Source organism: Tasmannia lanceolata, unplaced genomic scaffold (assembly GCF_043159265.1).
Source record: "Tasmannia lanceolata isolate RefF3 unplaced genomic scaffold, GAP_Taslan_0.1 ptg000029l, whole genome shotgun sequence".
Taxonomy (NCBI): domain Eukaryota; kingdom Viridiplantae; phylum Streptophyta; class Magnoliopsida; order Canellales; family Winteraceae; genus Tasmannia; species Tasmannia lanceolata.
In genome coordinates, this window is record NW_027518706.1 from 6,881,799 (window position 1) to 6,901,965 (window position 20,167).

Sequence of the window (20,167 nt, forward strand, 5' to 3'; positions counted from 1 at the left end):
TAGTACAATCAGCTCTCTAGCACGATAACTCGAGTAATTTTGGTCTTGTGGAATTTGGACTCCTAATTTTCATGTCTCCGATTTGGTTTTTTTCCCTTCGATGTGGTCCACTCCTAATTTCCAAGTCTATGATTTGATTTTTTCCCTTCGCAGTGGTCCACAAAAGGCTCACCTTACAAAGAAATTTTTTGTAATCATAATTCCACTACAAAAAATTTCCTGTACATGAGCTGAAAGGCAATTAGTGTAGGGCATCTTCATGGTCCTTTTATGTGGAATTTGGAATCCAAAACTTCCAAGTCTACAATTTGGTTTTTTCCCCTTTCAAGGGGTCCAAGAAAGCCACACCTTACAAATAAATTTGTGAACTGTATGGCTATTCTTGTAGCGTCTTTCTCCTGTTTTGTGGAATTTGGCCTCCTAATTTCCAAGTCTACGATTTGATTTTTTTCCCCTCGAGGGGGTCCACAAAAGCCACACCTACAAATAAATTTCTTGACCCCTAATTTCACTCCAAAAATTTTGAGCCCAAATCTGATTATTGGACTCAAATTGTGTTTATTTTTTTACTCCAATGTTCAGTTTTGGACTCAAAATCCAAGACATAAATGGGCTTAGAGAATTCCATGACTAACCATTTGTAGTGAACGAGAGTTTGCATATGTGTCAGAAAACGGGTCGCAAGGCAAGGAGTCTAGGCATTGGAGTTACTAGTTAAGTCCCTGTTCGTTTTGGATTTTGAGAATCAGTTTTTAGTCCAAAAACTGATTATATTTTGAGCTAAAATTCAATTCTCAAAATCCAAAACGAACAGGACCAAAGTCTTTAACAGGGGTAGTGCAATATTGTACTACTATAGATAGATACCCCTCGTTTTGCCAATGTGTTGGCTTCGGTCGAGAATTTCCAGTGTGACCGGTCAGCATGACTAGTGTGGTGAGCTCATGTGTGTGTGGAGGATGTGCGGGCATGCCAAGCTAAGAAGACTTTTCAAAATTCAATTTAAGGGGTAGAATATGGGATTCAGAAGAGGGGAATTTCACTTCTTCATTGGGCTCTAATGCCTTTACACAGGTGAAAAGGATTAACTAATTAAACAAGAAGAAACAATGCCAGTGCAAGGATTGGGAATTAAAAATAAAAACTCACCTGAGAAGATGAATCCATGTTCCTTAATTCTTTCAGATGACAGCGCACAGGGACGGTCAATCGTCCAAGCGACTGTGCCAAATGGCCTGTTTCAAACGTCTAATGAATGACCGTGGTTCATCCATTCTGCCTAGTAGAAGTGTATAAAAGCTAGTTTTGATTCCAAACCTCTATAAAAGGAGTCTTTTGGTCCTTAAAGCTAATTAAATCTTACCAAGTTTCTAGTATAATATCTGGATTAACTACTTTAGTTGATTTCATATTGCCTTCCTTACGTGGTTTGTGCTGTTAACAGTACAAATAGGGATAAGAGATCTTGGAGTGGGTGAATAATTTTACCACAAATAGGGCACGACAATTGGGTACAAAAAGACTACGCAAATTTCAATGAATAACAGTTAATTGACTTGCAAATGGACATTTTAAAGTTCAAAATTGAATAGCAATTCACATTCAGCACGTAAAGGTCCATTTGTCAAACAGGCTTGATGCAGGTACTTAGACCAGCTGTTTTTCAACTCATGCTACAAGAGAGAAGAAACAAAGCCCAGCTATTATAACCAGACAAATTGACAAGACAATACTAAAAGGGAAATGATACCAACACAACGATGTTTTGATATATGCTCTCACCGGTCTTGTCTCCTAGTATTTAAAGAGTTGTCAAAAAGTTATTTACAGCAAACAAAAAATTCTTACCGGGCAGTTAAAAAAGAAAAAACAAGCTAGTGCGCCCCGTAAGAAAAAGTTGGCGTGCGGATATTATTTCCTCACTAAAAACATCCAACAGAAAATACAAGGGATCTAGTAAACAACCTCAACGATATACTAGGGTCAGTTTTGTACTGTTTATAAATTAGTTTGGGGATGTGATTTTTTCACCCCTCTGTAGGATAATGCTCCCCCTCTTTTAACACCAATTGTGGGCAGACTTTAATCTGATCTAAAAGTATATAACAAACTGGTTGATCTAAAAGTAGTTATCATGTACAAAAACGACCATGACTCGGTGCCATCTCCATTACCATGCTCCAGTTATGTATAAGAGTCCCTGATGTTGAGTCTTTCCCTGTGGAAACTGGAGGAGGGTTGAACAACTTCTGCCTGTCAAAGAAATGCAGATAATGGAGAGAGATTAGATTAGTAACAAACCCAACAAATGATGGGGAAAACCCCTTTATTTTTAATGTTAATGAAAAACATTTTCTTTCTTTCAACTTTTACATCTTCATCAAATATGGAAGCATGATTAAGTCTCAGAAATTAGAATACAGAGTCTTCACATGCCCATTCATCCAATTTAACAGAAAGGAATATAACTATCTTTATCCATATGTTAACCAAAAAGTACATAGAGAAATGGCTGGATTCTGCTGACAATTAAATCACGGGAGCTGAACTAGCAGGTTCAATGGCTATATTGAGATAGGAAACTGATTTCTCATTTGAATTTTTATTCCATTATCAGTTAATTATGCTCAGGAACCCTTTCCAATCCGTGAACAAAATGGTTGTATCAAGTTTAGAGGCTGACGGCGATTTTCATTCATCTAAGAGGTGTGTTCTGGTATCATAGAGTTACAAGGCCACATGCATTCAAAGAGGGATTCCATCTAGTATTCAATATGGCAAAATGATATAGCATCCACCTTGTTTAGTGTTGATCATGAGAAGCTAAAACTACAAATACAGAGAAAACACCAAAGTAGTTATTCCTAAACACAGATTACATGTCCTATAAAGACTGCTAATCACAAGTTCACAACTCCAATAACTTGAAAGAGGGTCTGATCAATTGCCTCGTGGCATCCAACACCAGTTGGGTCATTCAAAAGCTGAGGGACTTGGAGCCAAATTCCCATGTGTGGTGTGGAGCTCTATAATGGGATCCTTATGAGGGTTCAACTGCTAACTTAGGCAACCAAGAAGATGGGTTGGACTTTGAAATCACTTGCTACAGAAGCATGGACTCCATTTGGATCTAAGAAAGTACTGCAATGTGCAACTAGGAAACATGTATAGCAAAAAAATAAATGCAATTGGGAAACATTTATACAACAAACAATAACCCTTAAGAAAGTAGTGCAATGTGCTAAACTATGCCTTTTTGTATCCAAGTACTGCAATGAAATTGAGAGAATACTCAGTCATACATTGACATATCTAGACAGATTCTTGTATACAGGGAGTATTTTACGTTTATTGATGATGACACATTCATATTATAGATATTGCATTTTTAGAGTATGAGGGGAAGGGAGGGGGGTTGGAGCTTCTGTCAAGAGGCAATTAATATGCCAAGCTTAAGAAGTGCAGGCTAGGCTCAGTGAACCTGCTCAGAGTTCCAAATTCTTCCAACGTTCAATGAAGAAAGCACATCACATGTAAAGAAAAGTCAATTGATCTATAAATTAAACAAATGAAGAACAAAACATTCATCAATATCAGAACTACGCATGTTGATTGGTTAGGACTTTTTATGTGATTTTGCCAAAAAAAAGCCATACCAGATAGGTAGGCTGGTGGATTAGAAGTTGGATCCATTTCCGCTTCTCTCTGTCATTAAGCTCTTTAATCATATTGAAGAGTTCCACATCGATATTCACAAGATTAGCAAATGCATCGCATCTCTCCTCTACTGTCAACCTTTCTAAGTTGGAGACAAAATCTCAAACTTCTTGTTTAGAAGGACCTTGCATTGCCTGAATGGTCTATAAACATAGGTCTCAATATCACTCATCATACCTAATCCATAAGAATCAAAAAGAAAATAAGGGCATGCATGTGTCAATATCACTCACCATATATTTTGCCGTATAATATTGATCCAACGATGTTGATATTTCAGTAAAGACAGTGGCATTGCTCACAGATGAATTCGTGATGCTGATGTTTGGCTTCATTTCCATCGTGTCCCATGCGTACAGATCAACCAGCATTACCAAAAGACCAAAACCCTAGATTCAGCTTCTTAGTTCTTTGTCTTCACATCGGGGTATAGGGAGATCTACAAGTTTTAGTTTCAATAGTTTAAGAAATAAATATCATAGCAAAAAAGCAAAAAAATAGAAAAAACAGCAGAAAGCAAAAATAGGTTTGATTTCAAGAAACACAAAAAACCAAAATAGGTTTGACTTCAAGAAAAACAAAAAACCGGGGAAAAAAGCAGAATCGAGAAAAACAAAAAAGCAAAGAAAGATCACGGTAGCAAACAAAAGGCAAGAAAAAATGAAAATAGGTAAGATGTCAACTAAAATAGTAATCACCCCTAAAAACAAGAAGAAAATAAGCAAAATAGATTGAGAGAGAGAGAGAGGGAGATACAGAGAGAGAGAACAGAGAGACGAGAGAGATAAGTAGAGAGAGAGAGAGATACTCGCTGGTGTGATGCCTCACAGAGGAGTGATGGTTGCGAACAAGGTGAGGAGGCAAGGAGAGAAGGGAGAGGGGAGAGGAGAAAGAGTTGGTCACAATAAGATGGATTTTGCATAGAAATTACCCAAAAGCCATGCCCCAGAGACAAAAACCTTAGCAATGGAAATCACCTGCCACATCACCCGATAGGGATTCCGCACAGGCTTAATAAAATTAAAAAATGAAGAGAAATGCAAAATTAACGCCCTTTGACAAAAAATAGTGCAGGATTCCGAGGCAAGTGCGTCAAACAAACTAACCCTAAATACAAATAAGGATGAAAAGAAAATAAACATCTCTTTAGTAATAAAATCACTAGCTCACTGCAATTCTACAAAAAAGTAAATGAGGATGTTGAGGCCTCTTTAAAACACATTAACTAATCAATTCTAAAATTATATTGATCATTGATATCTAATAGCATTGTTAATATATATTTTTTTGAATGGTTAGTATGGTTTAGATTTAGATACAAGATGACGCAATGGTTTCAATTTAGCATTGTTATGGTAATATTAATTATGTACTTTGCATTGTGCCATTCACAAGTTCCCTTGAGCAGTATTTTTATTTTGCATGCAGGCGCAATTCATGTAGTCCTACTAGTTAAAACTCAACCTGCAATCCCTAATGCACCAATTAGGTTGGCACACTCCGACACTGCCCGTCGGGCCCTCATAATTATACAGCATCAAACTCTCCAAAGCTGAACAAGACATATATGTAAGAGTTAATGCATATGTAGATATCTTATATGCATGGACAAGAAAATAAAGATGGAAATGCTTGTGTAGAGTTTGATACTGAAAATAAAGATAATAAAGATGGAAATGCTTATGTAGAGTTTGATACTGAAAATAAAGATGGAAATGCTTATGTAGAGTTCGATACTGAAAATAAAGATGGAAATTCATATATGTAAAATGCATATGTAGATATCTTATATCCGTCGGGATTTCCCTCATAATTATACAGTATCAAACTCTCCAGAGCTGAACAAGACATATACGTAATGCACAAATGTAGATATCTTATATGCATGGACATCCATGTGTTTGATCGATGGAAATTTGTCCAGATTCACTGAAACTGGTTTGGATGATGAGACTATATGAGAAGAGATTTTTTTTATCGAGTGTATATAGAGGTAGGATTCACTCTGTACTCTTATGTTGGATTGAAGTCCTTGTTTTGCTTTTGCTCTTTTGATTCTAATTTCTTCTTTTTTCTATTCATTTCCTAGCTTCTTCATTTTCTAATAACAGGTAGATAATGTCAATTCTGACATAAATGCAGTAAAAGAATTTCGAGCATGAATTGACATAAATTCAGTAAAAGAATCTGGAGCAGCGACACAACGTAAATTGTGTGATAAATGGAAGAAATTGTGCCAGAGGTATGTTTGAAAGTATATAGACACAAGCCTATGTTGTCTTGTGTGTGTGTGTGTGTGTGTGTGTGTTCCTGTTTGTGTTCTTTGTTTTGTATCTTGGTCTGGATAGTTTGGGAGTGTTAGAGTAAAGGATTCGTATGCCTTTTGGATTTGCAGGCCCAAGATTGTACTAGTTGAGTGGTCTCAACATCGTCATTTGTTTCAACAGAGGCTGCAGTGATTAATAGTGGCATTACAAATGCTAAAATCAAGAACACATAATGCTTAATTAGAGGAGAAATTATATGGTGCCCGACCATCAAGTCCCTGTGGGCCGGTACGACAAAAGTACCGCCCTTGATATTTGATCCAACAGCAACCTCTTAAAAAGTGCGCTGCTGTTGGATCAAATATCAGGGGCGGTACCGCCCACACGGGACTTGACAGCCTGGCACCATATCAGAACCCTAATTAGAGATGTACACCCAAACAATGCCTCTACCATGAGGTCCATAAGTAAGGTTCCGAAACAAAGATATACCTTGGAGTGTTCCCATCAAAGTCCTCATTCCAGACAAAATGAACACCCACCTAATGTCTATTAGACTATTAGTAAAACTTCTTTCAGATACTTCAATATACAATAACTCACTGGAGGTCAGTTGCAACACTTTAGAAGTACATAGGTTTACAGAATGCGAGGCACGATGATTTCTAGTCAGTAACAGTGGTCACAAGAAACTACAAACAGATTTCATAATTCGACAATCCAATCTAGATGGTTCATTTTAAATGTGAGGTGAAGATGCATCAAATGTATGCTATCTAACATGCAACATACATTGAAAAAGAGAAACATCACGGACCAAAGAGAGCAATGAAGCAAATTACAATAAATGTAGCTAAATATTAAACATTTTGGTAAGCCAGACCATTTTAAAAAATAAAGCAGGACAAATTTCTTAAGTCCAAACCATTTACCACATGAAAAAATAGCCCAGATACATCAAATAAGTACCCATATAAATTCATTACATTTCCATCTTAATTTATTGCACAACAACACAAGCAAAAGGTCCCTACATAACAAATTGTAAACAGGAAAGCATCAATACATAAACAAATTTGCTAAAATAAAGTTAATAATTATACTAAAATGGTTTTTTTTTTTTTTTGAATGGTTACACGAAAATGGTATTGAATCCCTAAAATTAGAAAAATATTATAAATCGATTAGAAATGGAGAACTCTGGACTGTCGCTGACGCTGTCAAATAAACTACAATATGAATCGTGCTGATATTTGATAAGATGGTGTTTTTGCATCAAAGAAATTGAAACGAGATTCATAGGTACCCTAAATATCGCAAACAATTCAAAATATCCCTCGTTTGAACAAACCATAGCCAATTGAAACCTCAAAACCCCAATGGATCTAGAAAGAACTGATTCCCATGAGCAACGAAACCCCAAATGACCTGAGAAAAAGATTTGACAAAGGAAAACTCATCAAAACTCCAGAATCTAGAACAACGAAAAAGGGGAAAAGATTGGGATTGGGCCAATATCTCAATTGTTGAGACCTTCTTTCTCAACCTTGAGGTCGCAGGTTTGATCTCAGCTTACCTACCAAAAAAAGATGGGAAAAAGAAAATGAAAGAGAAAAAAATAAAGAAATACGAGCCCCCAAATTTCTGAAGTCTCTGGCATGAGGGCCTCTATCATGGCTCCAATATTGGAAAGAAAATGATAATGAGAGAGAAACAGAGAGATGGGAAACGAGGAGGGAGCATGAAAGATGGAGAGCGGGGAGGGCAGGATAGAGAATGCGAAAAAAACCTTAACACTCGATAAATGAGGAAAATTTTTATAGGGAAAAAATTGGCTAGGAATTCATATTTTTTCGTTGGGTTATTTTCAAGGCAACTTTTACCCGAAATAACCTTTACTTCAAAAAAGAGTGCCAGACCTTGGCAAAGTTATTTTCTAGGGAAAATTTTGTCAAAAATATTTTTTCCTACTAGCTAGACAAGCCCTCAGGGTTCAATTATTAGGTCCTTTGGCCCGGCAGGTTTTGGATCTTTAGAATAAATTGAGTCCGAATCTGATTATTGGACTCAAATTGTGTTTATTTTTTAGTCCAATGTTCAGTTTTGGACTCAAAATCCAAAACATAAACGGGCTTAGAGAATTCCATTACTAACCATTTGTAGTGAACGAGACTAACCATTTGTAGTGAACGAGAGTTTGAATACGTGTCAGAAAACGGGTCACAAGGGGTCTAGGCATTGGAGTTACTAGTTAAGTCCCTGTTTGTTTTGGATTTTGAGAATCAGTTTTTAGTCCAAAAAACTGATTATATTTTGGGCCAAAAATCAATTCTCAAAATCCAAAACGAACAGGACCAAAGTCTTTAACAGGGGTCTGCAATACCGTACTACTGATTATATTTTGCCTATGTGTTGGCTTCGGTCGAGAATTTCCAGTGTGACCGGTCAGCATGACTCGGGTGGTGAGCTCATTAGTGTGTGGAGGATGCGCGAGCATTGGGCTCTAATGCCTTCAATTTAAGGGGTCGAATATTGGATTCAGGCAAAGAAGAGGGGAATTTCACTTCTTCCTTGGGCTCTGATGCCTTTACACAAGTGAAAGGGACTTTTTCCAGTACGACATGGCGCCAAATTTTGGGATGTCAACACATGTAGAATGTGAACGACACGTCAATACATGTACAATGTCAATGAGTCACAGGAAATGCTGATCCATGCAGAATGCAAATGATATCGCCGATGCACGCTGAATGAAAACGACTCTCAAGATCGACAGAGCATTCGATTAACTAATTAAACAAGAAGAAACAACGCCAGTGCGAGGATTGGGAATTAAAAATAAAAGCTCACCCGAGAAGATGAATCCATGCTCCTTAATTCTTTCGGATGACATCGATCGTCCAAGCGACTGTGCCTAATGGCCAGTTTCAAACGTCTAGTGGATGACGTGGTTCGTCCATTCTTCCTGTTAGAAGTGTATAAAAGCTAGTTTTGATTCCAAATCTCTATAGAAGGAGTCTTTTGGTCCGTAAATCTACGTACAACACTCTTGGGCTTTGGGTTAAAGATGTGGCTTGGTGGTAAGGGCACTGGATCAATCCTAGAAGGAAGAGCTTTTATCTTTGATTCGACTTGGCGCTTTTATCTTTGATTATTAGTTTGTTGTAAGATATCTGCACGATGATTCATCTATGTTTTCCAAAGCAGCGTCTAACCAGCCTCAATCTACAAAAACTAAGGAAGTCGATATTTTAAATGGAAGCATGATTAAGTCTAAGAAATTGGAATACAGAGTCTTCACATGCCCATTCATCCAATTTAAGAAATTGGAATACAGAGTCTTCACATGCCCATTCATCCAATTTAACAGAAAGGTATATAACTATCTTTATCGATTTGTTAACCAAAAAGTACATATAGAAATGTCTGGATTCTGCTGACAATTAAATCACGGGAGCTGAACTAGCAGGTTCAATAATTATATTTAGATAGGAAACTGATTTCTCATTTGAGTTTTTATACCATTATAAGTTAACTATGCTCAGGAACCCTTTCCAATCCGTGAACAACATGGTTGTATCAAGTTTTGAGGCTGATGACGATTTTCATTCGTCTAAGAGGTGTGTTCTGATATCATAGTTACAAGGCCACATGCATTGAAAGAGGGATTCCATCTAGTATTCAATATGGCAAAATGACATAGCATCCACCTTGTTTAGTGTTGATCATGAGAAGCTAAAACTACAAATACAGAGAAAACACCAAAGTAGTTATTCCTAAACACAGATTACATGTCCTATAAAGACTGCTAATCACAAGTTCACAACTCCACTAAGTTGAAAGAGGGTCTGATCGATTGCCTCGTGGCATCCAACACCAGTTGGGTCATTCAAAAGCTGAGGGACTTGGAGCCAAATTCCCATGTGTGATGTGGAGCTCTATAATGGGATCCTTAGGCAACCAAGAATACTTAGGCAACCAAGAAAATGGGTTGGACTTTGAAATCACTTGCTAAAGAAGCATGGACCCCATTTGGATCTAAGAAAGTACTGCAATGTGCAACTAGGAAACATGTATAGCAAAAAAATAAATGCAATTGGGAAACATTTATACAACAAACAATAACCCTTAAGAAAGTAGTGCAATGTGTTAAACTATGCCTTTTTGTATCCAATTACTGCAATGAAATTGAGAGAATCAGAATACTCAGTCATACATTGACATATCTAGACAGATTCTTGTATACAGGGAGTATTTTACGTTTATTGATGATGACACATTCATATTATAGATATTGCATTTTTTAGAGTATGAGGGGAAGGGAGGGGGTTGGCGCTTCGGTCAAGAGGCAATTAATATGCCAAGCTTAACAAGTGCAGGCTAGGCTCAGTGAACCTGCTCAGAGTTCCAAATTCTTCCAACATTCAATGAAGAAAGCACATCACATGTAAAGAAAGTCAATTGATCTATATATTAAACAAATGAAGAACAAAACATTCATCAATATCAGAAATATGCATGTTGATTGGTTAGGACTTTTTATGTGATTTTGCCAAAAAGAAGCCATACCAGATAGGTAGGCTGGTGGACGTCGGCTTAGAAGTTGTATCCATTTCCGCTTCTCTCAATCATTAAGCTCTTTAATCATATTGAAGTGTTCCACATCGATATTCACAAGATTAGCAAATGCAACGCATCTCTCTACTGTCAACCCTTCTATGTTGAAGACAAAATCTCAAACTTCTTGTTTAGGAGGACCTTGCATTGCCTGCATGGTCTATAAACATAGGTTTCAATATCACTCATCATACCTAATCCATAAGAATCAAAAAGAAAATAAGGGCATGCATGTGTCAATATCACTCATCATATATTTTGCCATAAAATATTGATCCAACAATGTAGATATTTCAGGAAAGATAGTGGCATTGCTCACAGATGAATTTGTGATGCTGATGTTTGGCTTTAAGATGGTACTCGAAACCCCTTATGTCCTAAAACTTTGATTGCATGCTTAACATTGGTAAGGAGGTTGAGGGGGATCTCAAGGGCGACGAGGGGGATCTCAAGGGCGACGACCTTCTTCATTTCAATCGTGTTCCATGCGTACAGATCAACTAACCAACCAACATGACCAAAAGACCAAAACTCTAGATTCTGCTTCTTAGTTCTTCATCTTCACATCGGGGTATAGGGAGATCTAAAAGTTTTAGTTTCAATAGTTTAAGAAATAAATATCATAGCAACAAAGCAAAAAAGGAAAAAAATAGAAAAAACAGCAGAAAGCAAAAATAGGTTTGAAGAAACACAAAAAACCAGAAAAGAAAAGAACAAGGGAAAAATAGAAACAAAAAACAAAAATAGGTTTGACTTCAAGAAAAACAAAAAACTGGGAAAAATACGAGAATCGAGAAAAACAAAAAAGCAAAGAAAAATCACGGTAGCAAACAAAAGGCAAGAAAAAAATGAAAATAGGTTATATGTCAACCAAAATAGTAATCACCCCCAAAAAACAAGAAGAAAATAAGCAAAATAGATTGAGAGAGAGAGAGAGAGAGAGGAGAAAGACGAGAGAGATAAGTCGAGAGAGTGAGGAGAGAGATACTTGCTGGTGTGACGCCTCACAGAAGAGTGATGGTTGCGAAAAAGGTGAGGAGGCAAGGAGAGAGGGGAGAGGGAGGGGAGAGGGGAGAGGGGAGAGAGGAGAGGGGAGAGAGCAGTATGGAGATGTTGGTTACAATAAGATGGATTTTGGATAGAAATTACCCAAAACCCATGCCCCAGAGACAAAAACCTTAGCAATGGAAATCACCTGCCACATCACCCGATAGGGATTCCGCATAGACTTAATAAAATTAAAAAACGAAGAGAAATGCAAAATTAACGTTGTTTGACAAAAAATAGTGCAGGATTCCGAGGCAAGTGCGTCAAACAAACTAACCCTAACTACAAATAAGGATGAAAAGAAAATAAACATCTCACTAGAAATAAAAACACAAGCTCACTACAAATCTACAAAAAAAAGTAAATGAGGATGTTGAGGCCTCTTTTAAACACATTAACTAATCAATTCAAAAATTATACTGATCATTGATATGTAATAGCATTGTTAATATTTTTTTTTTGAATGGTTAGTATTGTTTAGATTTAGATACAAGATGACACAATGGTTTCAATTTAGCATTGTTATGGTAATATTATCTATTTACTTTGCATTGTGCTATTCACAAGTTCCCTTGAGCGGTATTTTTATTTTGCATGCAGGCGCAATTCACGGAGTCCTACTAGTTAAAACTCAACCCGCAATCCCTAATGCGCCAATTATGTTGGCACACTCCGACACTGCCCGTCGGGATTTCCCTCATAATTATACAGCATCAAACTCTCCAAAGCTGAACAAGACATATATGTAAGAGTTAATGCATATGTAGATATCTTATATACATGGACAAGAAAATAAAGATGGAAATGCTTGTGTAGAGTTTGATACTGAAAATAAAGATGGAAATGCTTATGTAGAGTTCGACGCTGAAAATAAAGATGGAAATGCATATATGTAAGAGTAAATGTATATGTAGATATCTTATATCCGTCGGGATTTCCTTCATAATTATACAGTATCGAACTCTCCAGAGCTGAACAAGACATATACGTAATGCATATGTAGATATCTAATATGCATGGACATCCATGTGTTTGATCGATGAAAATTTGTCCAGATTCACTGAAACTGGTTTGGATGATGAGACTATATGAGAAAAGATTTTTTTATCGTGTGTATATAGAGGTAGGACTCACTCTGTACTCTTATGTTGGATTCAAGTCCTTGTTTTGCTTTTGCTCTTTTAATTCTAATTTCTTCTTTCTCTATTCATTTCCTAATTTCTTCATTTTCTAATAACAGGTAGATAATGTCAATTCTGACATAAATTCAGTAAAAGAATTTGGAGCATGAATTGACATAAATTCAGTAAAAGAATCTGGAGCAGCGACAAAACGTAAATTGTGTAATAAATGGAAGAAATTGCGCCTGAGGTATGTCTGAAAGTATATAGACACGAGCCTATGTTGTCTTGTGTGTGTGTGTGTGTGTGTGTTCCTGTTTGTGTTCTTTGTTTTGTATCTTGGTCTGGATAGTTGGGAGTGTTAGTGTAAAGGATTCGTAAGCCTTTTGGATTTGCAGGCCCAAGATTGTACTAGTTGGGTGGTCTTAACATTGTCATTTGCTTCAAAAGAGGCTGCAGTGATTAACAGTGGCATTACAAATGCTAAAATCAAGAACACATGATGCTTAATTAGAAGAGAAATTATATGGTGCCCGACCGTCAAGTCCCGTGTGGGAGGCACGACAAAAGTACCGCCTTGATATTTGATCCAACAGCAGCCTCTTAAAAAGTGCGCTGCTGTTGGATCAAATATCAAGGGCAGAACTGCCCACACGGGACTTGACAGCCTGGCACCATATAAGAAATCTATTAGAGACACACCCAAACAATGCCTCTACCATGAGGTCCAGAAGTAAGGTTCCAAAAAAAGATATACCTTGGAGTGTTCCCATCAAAATCCTTATTCCAGACAAAATGAACACCCACCTAATGTCTATTAGACCATTAGTAAAACTTCTTTCAGATACTTCAATATACAATAACTCACTGGAGGTCAGTTGCAACACTTTAGAAGTACATATGTTTACAGAATGCGAGGCATGATGGTTTCTAGTCAATAACAATGGTCACAAGAAACTAGAAACAGATTTCATAATTCAACAATCCAATCTAGATTGTTCACTTTAAATGTGAGGTGAAGATGCATCAAATATTCAAATGTATGCTATCTAGCATGCAACATACATTAAAAAAGAGATACCTCATCGCCCAAAGAGAGCAATGAAGCAAATTGCAATAAAAGTAACTAAATATTAAACGTTTTGGTAAACCAGACCATTTTCAAAATGAAACAGGACAAATTCCCAAAGTCCAAACCATTTTTTTTTTGAAAGATGACTTATATATCATACAATGAAAGTTACATCGGGGACAAGTAGTCCCACTAGGTTTACATAGCATGAGAATCCAGGAACATACATCTGGACCAAAGAAAACATAAAAAAAAAATCCATCTACACCCACGCCCATATAAAATAACCACCATCATAACCATCCACAGAAACAGCCCATGATAATTTCTATCCCCCTGACTTAACATATGAATGGCATAGAACAGGTTCTTATGCCCAAAGAGCATCCAAAATATACACCCGTTTGCCAACTCCACCAGCAACCAAACAGAATCTTCATCAAAAAGTTAATAAAAACATTTCATAAAAAAACATTTCATGTACCCTTCTACCCTAGGAAAAATCCTTGAGCGGCAAAGGACCAAGGTCCCTCAAGCACACTCAGAAAATCTCATTTAGTGTCTACTTCATCAATAAGGGTAATGGTTCCCATCACCAAACCATAAACAGCATCCCCTTTCATCCACCAAGAAAACAAGATACAAAAACCTTGACAAACCTTCAGAAAATCAGAGACCTCAAAGATAAAAAACATCGAATAGAAAAAAGTCAATTCTAGAAGCATCACGCTTCTCCCTACTCCCCTTGGCCAGCGCCTTCCCCTTCTCCATCGCATCACGCTTCTCAATATCTAGAAGCATCTCCTCCGTCTTCCCCACATTTTCCTCAAAGTCAATTCCCAAGGGCCCATTTTCGACATTTCATCAAAATCATCCAGAAATGCATGCCTTTCCTCCTCCAACATTTCCACCACTCTCGTTCATTGAATCCCATTCGGCCCTTCTCATACAGCTTTTTATCTTCCCGCTAAGATCTGCATCCAAAGTCCAAACGATTTACAACATGAAAAAATAAACCAAATACATCAAATAAGTACCTATATAAATTCATTACATTTCCATCTTTATTTATTGCACAACAACATGAGCAAAAGATCCCTACATAACAAATTTTAAACAGGAAAGCATCAAGACATGAACAAATTTGCCAAAATAAAGTTAATAATTATATTAAAATTGGTATTGAATCCCTAAAATTAGAAAATCATTATAAATCAACTAGAAATGGAGAAGTCTGGACTGTCATTGTCAAATGTCAACTCCGATATGAATCGAGCTGATATTTGGTAAGATCGACATTTTTGCATCAGAGGAATGTAGTAATTGCGAAGTTGTGGTAGTAGTCTTAAGCAAGGTTCTAAATTTCGGTTTCGGTTTCAATTTCGGACCCCACGAAAATGGAAATGTTTCATTTTCGGTTGGAAATTTCAGAGGAAATCCTGTAAAATCAAGGAAACGTATGAAAACATATGCAGATGGTAGAATTTAAAGATTAAACTTCTGGGAAGCCTAGAATAAGCCCAAATACACACTTCATATAAGCATGACAACCATCCATGATGGTTTTAAAACATCAAACACCTAATGACAGGCACTGTTGCGCATGTCAAACAATTTAGTACCGGCCAAATTTCACATGTAATTCATATAAATATTTATAAATAATGCAAATCATTTTGCATTCACTTCATATAAATATAATTATATAATACATACTAATATAGTATACAACTATTACACTTACAATTTTGGTTTATGCATTTTGGTCATTTCGGTTTCGGTGGGGATGGAAATGGAAACATTTCGGTCATTTTGTGTCTGTTTCGGTGGAAATTTAAAACCATGGTATTAAGTAAAGTATTGATAAGCGAGAGATAACGAATGGGTAGCAAATGAAGAAATCCATATACTCCATCCAAAAATAAAAGATAAAGTGAAGTAGAGATATACCTTCTTATTTTTTTTCCTATATCACCTGTTCCATGTGCGCATATATAATTGTAAAACAACAAATGGGTATAAAACAACCATCTATAAGTATATAATCAAAAAACAAAGAAAGGAGTTCCGACCCTAGTCTCTTTTTTATTAATATTATGAAGAAAAAGGATGGTAGCAAAAGCTTACCTATCTACTCCCCCTTGTCTCTAAGAGGGGAAGTCAACATTGAAAGAAATGACATGGATCAGTCCGTCATCACTGTATGAACAATAAAACGGCCTTAGCCTCTAATCTCAACAAGCTAGATCAAAAATAAAACGAAGGAGGATTAGATATTCTTTACTATTTGATAGATCAAGAAAAAAACACAGACAGAAGGAGGATTAGATATTCTTTAGAACATAATAAAACGAAATAAAAATAAAGGTAAAAATCAATAAGCAATGGCCTTAGCCTCTAATCTCAACAAGCTAGATCAAAAATATCAAAGAATACAAGTCATCTTATCAGAAAAGATGTAAGGCTAGATGTGAAAAATCAAAAACAAAAGTGATGAATAGGAATGCTTTAGAACACAGTAAAGAAAAGTAGAACTAAAAGGGGAAAACGAAATTTTCAAGAAGCAAAACCCTAAGAAAGCAAAACGCCATGTTAGGCCCCACCTAGCCTCCGCAAGGCCACAAGAAGACTCTAACATTTATCAGCCCACAATTGAGGCTTAATTGCTCCTAGCATATAAGAAGCTCACAATACGCTTTGATGATAAATTCACCCCCTTCTAGGATGAATCCCCACCACCACCATCACCATAGAATGATCCAAACCGCCCATTTGATGATGGGCCACAACGTACCATAGGATGATTCTAATCCTCCGATCTAAAGAGGGACTCACATTATGGAAACTTCTAAAGATCGGATGGTTGGGATCATCCTATGGAAATGATTTTTGGTACACAACCTATTTACATTGTGGCCCGTCAGATGGACGGTTTGGATCATCCTATGGTGTGAGCTGTACGGTTCATTTTAGAAAATACGGCGTGAATTCATCCTAGAAGGGGTGAATTTATCACCGCCCATTTTCACATAAATGGTTCTCCCTGTTTGGATAACAAGAAAAACATTTCAGATGGAAAAATTGAATAGGGTTAGTTCAAGTCATCTTTTTTCATGTGTAAAAAACAGTAGGGACTTTTAAAAAATATTTTCCCCTTCCAAACTTTTCTAGAAAATTTCTGCAATCCAAACAGGGTGAAATGATACATTATCTCCCCCTTACTTCCACAGGCCACCCCCTCTACTGTATTTGTGACCCCACTCTTTAAACTACAAGACGGTGGACCGGGGGAAGAAAAGGGGACAATTATATCATTCATATATCACCCCGCATGCTAAAAACAAGTACTGAAGTTGCAACTAGAAAAGAGGCCCCATGCTCAAATTTTATTCGAATCCAACCCATTCGAATTAGGGTTTCGCGTTGGTTTTCCGGCTGCAACCCCTCCTTTCTGACAAATAATCAAACAAACGGCAAGTGGGTTTTCTTCCTATTGATTTGATGTTCGAGATCAGTAGATTAAATTGCTTGTAATTTTCATAATCCCCTTTTCCTTTTATTTTAAATTTCCATTTTTTTTTTGTTGAACTTTCATCTGTTACGGATATTTTCCCCTTCCCATATGTTTTTTAAAGTCTTTAAGTTCCAATTTATACGGTCGAGATTCGTTGGCTGAATTCATTCGGTTCATTTGATACAGATTTTTCTTTGGCTATTGATAATGGCACTACCATGTTTTAATAACTGCACAAACTCATCTTGTCTTTTCTTTTTAATTGGATTTTGACAGCTTTTTGGGAAGGCGAATAACTTTTTGAAAGCTGTTTAAATAGTAAAAGACAAGATGAGTTAGTGCAATTATAAACACATGGTCGAGTATCTGGGCGAGTATCTTGTGACACACTCAAGCTTTTACTTCCTCTCTATGAAATGCTCGAGCAGAAACTAGAAACAGACTCTCTCTGACTCTTTTTTTTCGAGTTCTTATGGGTTGGAGTTGGTTGGACTCAAATTGAAGCGTTCAAATCCTTCCTCATCCTTTATTATCCATCCTTTCTTATCCTCCATTGTCCTTAAAATCCATAAATCTAGTCAAATATGTGATGCATCTATCTAAGATATCCCTGAGATGCAATGGTTGGGCCTAGGCACAACCTTCCTTTGATGGACCTACGCTATATGGTTGGGCAGATGCAGGGTAGTTGAAGAGGCAATGTTCGAGGCTTGCAAGGTCTGCATTAATTCCACTTTGGTGTCATGGCGGAAGCCAAAGCTTAAGGATTTGAGTGGTGCTTGCTATGAAATATACTTCTTTCAAACTTCTTTCGGGTCCAGACCGAAATATTCATCTTGAAATGAGGTTTGTGGCAGACCGAAAATGAAATGTTCTAAGTTCGGATATGGTTGTAGATTCTACTGTCCAAACCTAAATTAAAAGAAGTCATGGAGCAGGCTGACTCATAAAATCAATCAGCATGACTTTAAATTGAGCAGGCAGTTATATGAATGTATATGGCAACAAGCAATCCAAAGTATGCTGTTAGATCATATGGTTGGAAACAGCCAAAATATGCCAATTAGATTATCATTTCGATTCTGCATGGCTTAATTTGTACTAGGCACAACAGCAACACTGGTTATAATTCTCCAGTCCATAGATCAAAATAGCTTTGAGAAAATAAGCTTTTACTCTGATTTTCAATGAAAAACTTTCAGCCCAAAGGAACTGCTATAAGGAATAGTTTCAAGCCCAAGGGACCGTTTTCCACTTCCTGTATAAGAAGCTTTCTTCTTTTGATTTCTCAAAATCTGGAATTGAGGCTTTTGAGTCAAAGGCACCGCTCGTTTGACAACCTCCAAATATTCGTCTCCATAGCCAAGAGAAGTAACACCACCGGACTCTGCATTTTTTGGCAGGAAGTGCACGATTGTGCACCTTGCTGTCAATGGCAATAGTCTGGCTCTGTTTCAATACAAAGGCTCAATCAAAGCTCAATTCTGCTTTTACTCTAGACCCTCCATGGTGTTTTGCTTATGTGGTAACGGAGAAAAAGGAAAATTAACAAGATACTAAAGAGAAACAATCTTAGGCATAGAACATTTCAAACATAGCAGAGAGCCAATTCCTAAAGTGTATTTCCTTCAAGCACAGGACCAAACTAGAATCAAATCATAGAACTGAATAGAAAGAGAGAAATCTGAGGTATGCGTTTATGAATTTGGCCAATTCTCCATAGGACTTCATGAAAAGTCCACATCTAGCAGATTAATCCAGAACTGAAGGTTCGTGTTAAAATTTCATGTGAACAACGGCCATTTCTGCATTAGGCAGTCCCGATCTAGAGGAGTTGGGGCAGAGGCTCAAGATCTGGAGCTCGATTTCCTGAATCTTCACCACAGTTGAAAGAAATTGGAAAAAAACACACAATTCACTTACAGGAGCTGCATGTTTCCAACGAATTAACCATTGAAACATGTTGAAATATCCTTTGTTTTGCATATTATTCACGAAATCATACACAATAGCTGATTTCAAGCATGGAGAGTGGAGACGCTTGGAGGGTAAAGGAACAACATCCTTACAAACACAAGGTAGTTTGAGACGCAAAGTGAAGAGCTGGAGATCCAAGCTAGGTGTCTCCTTGCTATGGTTGGATTTCAGCAAGAGTTTTCCATAGAAAGGAAAACTCCCTCCAAATTCTCCCAAAGTTCCAAAGTCAAATTCAAAAGCTCTTAATCTTAAAAATGAGAAGTAGGCTCTTATTGCCCATTACATTTTTGGATTTCCCTAAACTACCTCTATGAACTTCAAAATGACCAAAAGGACAAAAGGAACTAGAACTAACCCAATATGAAACTAATGCAATTGGAACAAGAAAAATCTAAGCCAAAAAGCCATGAGAAGCCGCTGTAAACACTCCAAGGGGATGCTCCTGCATCAGCGGCCAACCAGATGATGGTCAGGGTCATGTTTATGTCGTGTGGGTAGACCCGACTTCTGCATCTCATGGGAGCCCTAATAAAAATGCATGTCATAGTGCCGTTCCACTTCTTTATATATCTTAGCCCCTAAATTCGACCGTTTTACGTTCAATTGCTTTCTTGCTAACTCAATATTCAATACATGATTAATTGTGATTCTCATGTTATTGATCTTTTACTAGTGATTTACCATATAAGTTCTGTTTTTAAATGAAAAAAAATCTCAATTGACTAGATTGAGTCCCCGACACAAGTTTCAGTCAAATTCTGAGTTTTCAAAACATGTTAGTGTCTATGTTATGTATGTATGTAAGTATAAAGCTATACGAGAAGTGATAAGTTGT

The 20,167-nt window shown here is 37.0% G+C and overlaps 1 long non-coding RNA gene across 6 annotated transcripts; it reads right to left on the minus strand.

The window, feature by feature from the left end:
• Nucleotides 1-1,744: 1,744 nt before the first annotated feature.
• LOC143859094 (uncharacterized) lies at nucleotides 1,745-16,517 on the minus strand. 6 transcript variants are annotated; one of them, XR_013239144.1, is made up of 8 exons: nucleotides 16,445-16,517; nucleotides 15,969-16,040; nucleotides 10,921-14,815; nucleotides 10,554-10,761; nucleotides 5,182-5,269; nucleotides 3,951-4,156; nucleotides 3,657-3,860; nucleotides 1,745-2,253 (listed from the first exon to the last, which is right to left on the minus strand). It is a non-coding gene; the product is annotated as an uncharacterized LOC143859094 (long non-coding RNA). The 6 variants fall into 6 exon arrangements; XR_013239143.1 differs by lacking the exon at nucleotides 16,445-16,517 and adding an exon at nucleotides 6,477-6,533 and having other exon boundaries at nucleotides 15,969-16,438; XR_013239141.1 differs by lacking the exon at nucleotides 16,445-16,517 and having other exon boundaries at nucleotides 15,969-16,438.
• Nucleotides 16,518-20,167: the final 3,650 nt, after the last annotated feature.